This window comes from Rhincodon typus, chromosome 5 (genome assembly GCF_021869965.1).
Source record: "Rhincodon typus isolate 14 chromosome 5, sRhiTyp1.1, whole genome shotgun sequence".
In the NCBI taxonomy this organism is placed as follows: Eukaryota; Metazoa; Chordata; class Chondrichthyes; order Orectolobiformes; family Rhincodontidae; genus Rhincodon; species Rhincodon typus.
Genome location: NC_063336.1, coordinates 87,194,166 through 87,200,744, shown reverse-complemented (window position 1 = coordinate 87,200,744; position 6,579 = coordinate 87,194,166). Strand labels below are relative to the sequence as shown.

The 6,579-nt window shown below is 44.6% G+C and overlaps 1 protein-coding gene across 4 annotated transcripts in view; it reads right to left on the bottom strand.

Moving 5' to 3' along the window:
• extl3 (exostosin-like glycosyltransferase 3) overlaps positions 1-6,579 on the bottom strand; it is a 130,841-nt gene that overhangs the window by 75,058 nt on the left and 49,204 nt on the right. The gene's annotated exons all lie outside the window — the stretch shown is intronic.

Below are 6,579 nucleotides of genomic sequence, written 5' to 3'. Positions count from 1 at the left end.
GGAAAATTGGTTGTATTATAGATGCTTGGAAATGTAATTTTGAAGTCAGTGATTTTTCTAAATGCTATCCAGTGATTTGGCAGGAAGTCTGTGTGCCTGAGGCTTAATGATTTTGCAGGATGTGGGATGCTCCTTTCAGGGAGCCAAAATTGGGAAGGTTGTGATTTTTTTTTGTGTTTTTTTTCTTTTTCCCTTGATGTGTTATGTGATAATATTTTAGACATTGTCTGCAAGCTGGATGTGAACATGTGTTTTGAGCACTTTTACAATAGCATTTTCATTTTCAGGTTAGTGTGCAATCTTTGTTAATTGGCTACATCCCTTTAGAAGTGAACTATCTTAATATGTTAGGAATACTTATCACATCAAGTAGCATCCATGGAAAGAAATAGAGCTAACATTTCAGGTGCAGGACTCAAGGGTTGTTGACCTGAAATATTAACTGTTTCTGTCCACAGATGGTACTTGACCTGCATTTTCAGGATTTCTGTTGTTAGTTCGCATTTCTAGCATTTTGTTTTTTTACATTTTGTATTCTATTCTGTATCCTACTCAGGTTTAATAACTGTACAGGGTATTAGTGAGATCAAACTGGAATACTGTGTAGAGTAAGTCATTGTTTATGGATGCTTTCCTGAAAATTGCAACTTTTAAGTGAAATGACTTCAAGAAAATCTTGGTTTCTCATAGGAATCAATGTAAAAGCCAGAGTTAGGTTCCGGCAGAAATTTCTTGACTTGAAAAGTCAGTGTGCAATTTTAAATATTACACAATAGATGCGCTGCATTGTGTATTCCTAGCTGAAATAACTTGAAAAGTAAAATAGATTGCTGAATATAACAGAAATATTGTATAAATTCAAATTAGACATCTCTCACCAGTCTCCCTTCAGCCGTCCTTCCATCTCTGGGATGATTTGCTTCTGCTCTGGCTTGAAAGGTTATAAGTTGGCTGAAAAATCCAATGTGCAATCTCCAGATTCGAGCAGATGTTGCCCAGAAGGTTAGTGTCTCTTTACATTGGTGCCTTCCCAAATGAACCTTCCCCATTTCTGGATGGTCACCATGAATTGCTGGAAATGTTAACAACTTGCCATTTCAAAAGCATTTCAGTGGAGGAGACCTTGAATGACTTGGAGTCCTGAGGCTGGGCACTCAGCCTGGAGAAGACATTGCTGGTTCAACATCTTTCTTGTCAGTAGATTTTGAGGATCTTTTGAAGACATTGCTAGTTTTAAATTGAAGGTGACTGAAAAGTACCCTTGTCAACCAGACTTTATTTTCAGGAACAGTTCTTTCTGAATGCCATTGATGACTAGAGGACAGATTGCGCCAAAGAAAATCTCTTCAAAATATTAGAGACAACAAGGTGCAGGGCTGGATGAACACAGCAGGCCAAGCAGCATCATAGGAGCAGAGAGGCTGACGTTTCGGGCCTAGACCCTTCATCAGAAAAGGGGGAGGGGAAGGGGGTTTTTGAAATAAATAGGGAGAGAGTGGGAGGCGGATAGAAGAGGGATAGAGGAGAGGATAGGTGGAGAGGAAACAAACAGGTCGAAGAGGCGGGGATGGAGCCAGTAAAGGTGAGTGTAGGTAGGGAGTTAGGAAGGGGATAGGTCAGTCCAGGGAGGACGGACAGGTCAAGGGGGCGGGATGAGGTTGGTTGGTAGGAGATGGAGGTGCGGCTTGAGGTGGGCAACCACCTCGAAACCGATATTCATTTCAAGCCCACCGACTCCCACAGCTACCTAGAATACTCCTCCTCCCACCCACCTTCCTGCAAAAATGCTATCCCCTATTCCCAATTCCTTCGCCTCCGCCGCATCTGCTCCCAGGATGAGGCATTCCACTCCCGTACATCTCAGTTGTCCTCGTTTTTCAAGCACCGTAACTTCCCCTCCTCGGTGGTCGAGAACGCCCTCAACCGTGTCTCCCACATCTCCTGCACCTCATCCCTCACACCCCGTCCACGCAATAAAAACCAAAAAAGAATCCCCCTCGTCCTCACGTACCACCCCACCAACCTCCGGATCCAACGCATCATCCTCCGACACTTCCGCCATCTGCAATCCGACCCCACCACCAAAGACATCTTTCCCTCCCCACCTTTATCTGCTTTCCGGAGGGACAACTCTCTCCGTGACTCCCTTGTCCGCTCCACACTCCCCTCCAGCTCCACCACACCCGGCACTTTTCCCTGCAACCGCAGGAAGTGCTACACCTGCCCCCATACCTCCTCCCTCACCCCCATCCCAGGCCCCAAGAAGACTTTCCACATCAAGCAGATGTTCACCTGCACATCTGCCAATGTGGTATACTGCATCCGCTGTACCCGGTGTGGCTTCCTCTACATCGGGGAAACCAAGCGGAGACTCGGGGACCGCTTTGCAGAACACTTACGCTCGGTTCGCAACAAACAACTGCACCTCCCAGTCGCGAACCATTTCAACTCCCCCTCCCATTCCTCAGACGACATGTCCATCCTGGGCCTCCTGCAGTGCCACAACGATGCCACCCGAAGGTTGCAGGAACAGCAACTCATATTCCGCTTGGGAACCCTGCAGCCCAATGGTATCAATGTGGATTTCACAAGTTTCAAAATCTCCCCTCCCCCTACCGCATCCCAAAACCAGTCCAGCTCGTCCCTGCCTCCCTAACCTGTTCTTCCTCCCACCTATCCCCTCCTCCCACCTCAAGCCGCACCTCCATCTCCTACCGACCAACCTCATCCCGCCCCCTTGACCTGTCCGTCCTCCCTGGACTGACCTATCCCCTTCCTAACTCCCTACCTACACTCACCTTTCCTGGCCCCATCCCCGCCTCTTCGACCTGTTTGTTTCCTCTCCACCTATCCTCTCCTCTATCCCTCTTCTATCCGCCTCCCACTCTCTCCCTATTTATTTCAAAACCCCCTTCCCCTCCCCCTTTTCTGATGAAGGGTCTAGGCCCGAAACGTCAGCCTCTCTGCTCCTATGATGCTGCTTGGCCTGCTGTGTTCATCCAGCCCTGCACCTTGTTGTCTCGGATTCTCCAGGATCTGCAGTTCCTACTATCTCCCCTCTTCAAAATATTTCCCTGTTAGATAATTGCCCAGATCATCCCATCACCCTTGATGAACTCTAAAAATGTGAAGATCTTTTCCTGCAGTCTAACATTATTTAATTGGCATAGTCCATGGGTCAGGGAACAAATAACGGCATTCAAGTCCTAATTGCTCTGCTGTACCTACTCCCAATTCATCAAAGTGACAGATGGTGAGAATGAGTGGCTATAACATCCTCGAGGGCATTGACGATGTTGCTGATTTAGGGGATGCAGGTTGTTCTAGGAGTAGCCCCTAAATGGCTATGGTGTCTTGAACTGGTATACCACCAGAGTTTAAACGTAAAATCTCCTACAGTGTTTCCATTAAGCATAGCTTTGATTCCTGGTGCTGTGCTCTCTGGGGCATACTTTTTCAAAAACATCCCCGTTTATCAATATCGAAAACTTGTTTTGCTGAGTAGCGTCCTCCTTCATTGTTTTCCGCAAATGGGCAGGGATTCATCAGCCTCTCTGTGTCAGCACTATTTAATTTTCCAGACATTTTAGTATTTCATACATTGGAATGCCTCATGAAATGATCCATGACTAACATTGAAACTTTCTGACTGAGAACTCTCTCCTACTCATTCTGTAAAGTTTTGTTGAGGCTTTTTTCTTGAATGACCCTCAAACTAAGAAGGACCCGCCGATTGTTTTGGTCTCTGATCCAGACTGTTAAGAATCTTTGTTTATTCTCCATGATGTTCCTTCTAGACTGACTTATCCTGCTAGCACCTTAAAGGTGTGGCACTTTGCATAATTTGTTTGAGTTTGTCGGAATTATCAGGGAGAACAATCCCTATCATAGGTGATAGCCCAAGCGCACTAGCAATATCAATTACTTGCTCTCCTGCATCATGACATTTTAAAACACTAAGGTTTTAGAGTAAACTTGTAGCTCAGGATGTGGATGTTGTGGTTGGTTGGCTCCCAGTAGGGTAATGAAACGTCTGCGGAACAACGAACCAGCTTCATGAGCCAACCAGCCACAACATTTTAAAACATTCAATTGCACAGGTGAGCTTGATCTTTTTGCAGCAAGAGGCTCACTATCACCACCATTTCTGGATCATGTTCAAAGGGCGCAGTGGCATAATGGCATTGTTACTGAATTAATCATTCAGACATGCAGGCTAATGCTCTTCGGACATGCATTTGAACCTCAGCAAGGTAGATGGTGAAGTTTCAATTCAGTAGAAAAAATACAGAATTAAATGCCAGTCCAAGGGAGACCACACAACAGTTGTGGGGGGAAAGAGCAACCTCATTCATTAATGCCCTTTAGGGAAGGAAATCTGTACACACCCGGTCTGGACTACATGTGACTCCAGAAGTGGTTGCCACTTAAGTGCATCCTGAAATAATGTAACAAACCAGACAGACCACCTGGCACTGGCAATGACCATGGCAAACGCTGTCAACACTGAAGCGTGCTTTAATATTATTGTGCTTTGTGTGACAATTAAGAGAGCTGCCTCAGGCAATAGCATTACATTGTCATACTTGTGGAATCATACCTTACAGATGCCACAGTCACCATCCCTAGGTATGCCCTATTCCACCCACAGGACTGTCCCATTAGAGGTCGTGGGATGGAGGCACATTGTTCTCCAACTGGGAATGCATGTTGCGCGAGGCAACCGTATCATTGACTCCACACTCCATGAAGTGTCCATTAGCATCAGGTTAAGCATGAACAGGGGCACCATGTTGATTTTATCAACCTGGCTGATGAATCCATTCTCCTCTATGTTGAATTTGTTAATTTAAAAGTATGCAGTCATTTCAATTTAACCTTATCTTCTTCACTATTTGCTTGTGGACTAAAATGTTGTCATTTAAAAGTCAAGTACTAATATTATTGCAATCAATTTGTCCTTACATGAACTTAGAAATGGAGATCACAGGAGCATGATTTGGTCAAATTTGACACCAAGTCCCATGTGGAGATAGTACAACAGATGACCAAAGCCTCTGACCAAATGTTTGGTCAAAGATATACGTTCTAAAGAATGTCTTAAAGGAGGAAAGAGAGAGTTAGAAAAAGTTAGATGGAGAAATCTAGAGTTTTAAGCATAGGCAACTGAAGGCACGCACCCAATGGTAAAGCGTTAAACTGATGTGTGTGTGAATTGGAGGAACACTGATATACTTGGGGGATTGTAGGTCTGGATGAAATTAGAGAGGAAAGTGAGGTAGAGGGGCCACGAAGGCATTTTAAAGTTGACGTTTTTCTGCATTGAGAGTCAATCTCTGAAGGACGTGAAAGTTTGGATACAAGCAACAATGTTTTCGATGTGTGTGAAGGGTGCAATAGAATAGTGAAGTTGGGAAGCAACAAAGTCATGGGGAGGTGATAGTCTAGTGGTATTATCGCTAGACTATTTAGGATAAATGTTTCAGCAGCAAGTAAGCACCAGGAGACCCCATCATTGACACTACACACCTGAAAGTGCCCATGGCAGCAAATTAAACATGAACAGGGACACCATGTTGATTACCACAGATTCCCTAGCTGATGAATCAATACTCCTTCAAGTAGAACATGACATGGAAGAAGCACTGAGGGTGTACTCTGAGAGAGATTTGCTATCCATCAACAAGAGTTGCTTGGTAGCAACACTACTCAAACTGGCCAAGTCCTAAAGGACCTTTAGCAGGTGGTGAAGGGACCAACAAGAAAGAAATCCTCTTTGACCTTAACCTCTCAAATGTGCCTGTCGCAGATGTCATTTGAGTCATAGAGGGTTGTACCATAGAAAAAAGTTGCATTGGCCTATCAAGCCTGTGCTGGTCAAAAACAAATAGGTACCTAATCTAAGATACCACAGTGTGGAGCTGGAGGAGTACAGCAGGCCAGGCAGCATTAGAGGAGCAAGAAAATTGACGTTTTGCATCGGGACCCTTCTTCAGAAATCTAATCTCATTTTCCACTACTTGGCCCGTAGCCTCGTATGCCATAACACATTGGTAGAAGTGATCATAGCGTTGTTGTGGAAAAGAAATTCCACCTTCACACTGGGGATATCCTTCATCATGTTGTATTTCACCACAACCATGCTAAATAGGACAGACATCAAACACATCTAGAAACTTCTCTGAAGCACTGTGCACTTTCAGCAACAGCAGAATAGTATTTAACCACAATCTGTAACCTTATGACCTGGCATTCCTCCACTCCACCATTATCAGCAAGTCATAGAATCAGCCCTGGTTCACTGAAGTGTGAGGACGCCATGCCAGGAGTAGCGCATCTAAACTAAGGTATCACCCTGATAAAAATACAACATGCAGTGGAAGCAGCTTGCAGTAGAATGGGTTAATTGCTCCCACAACCAATCATCTGGATCTAAGCTCTACAGAATTGTGAATGGTAGTGGATAATTAAATAACTACCCAGGCCCGGACTCTCTTATAAATATTATCATCCTTACTGATGATTGAGCCCAGTACATCATTGCAAAATATAAAACTGATTTATATCCATTTTCAGCAA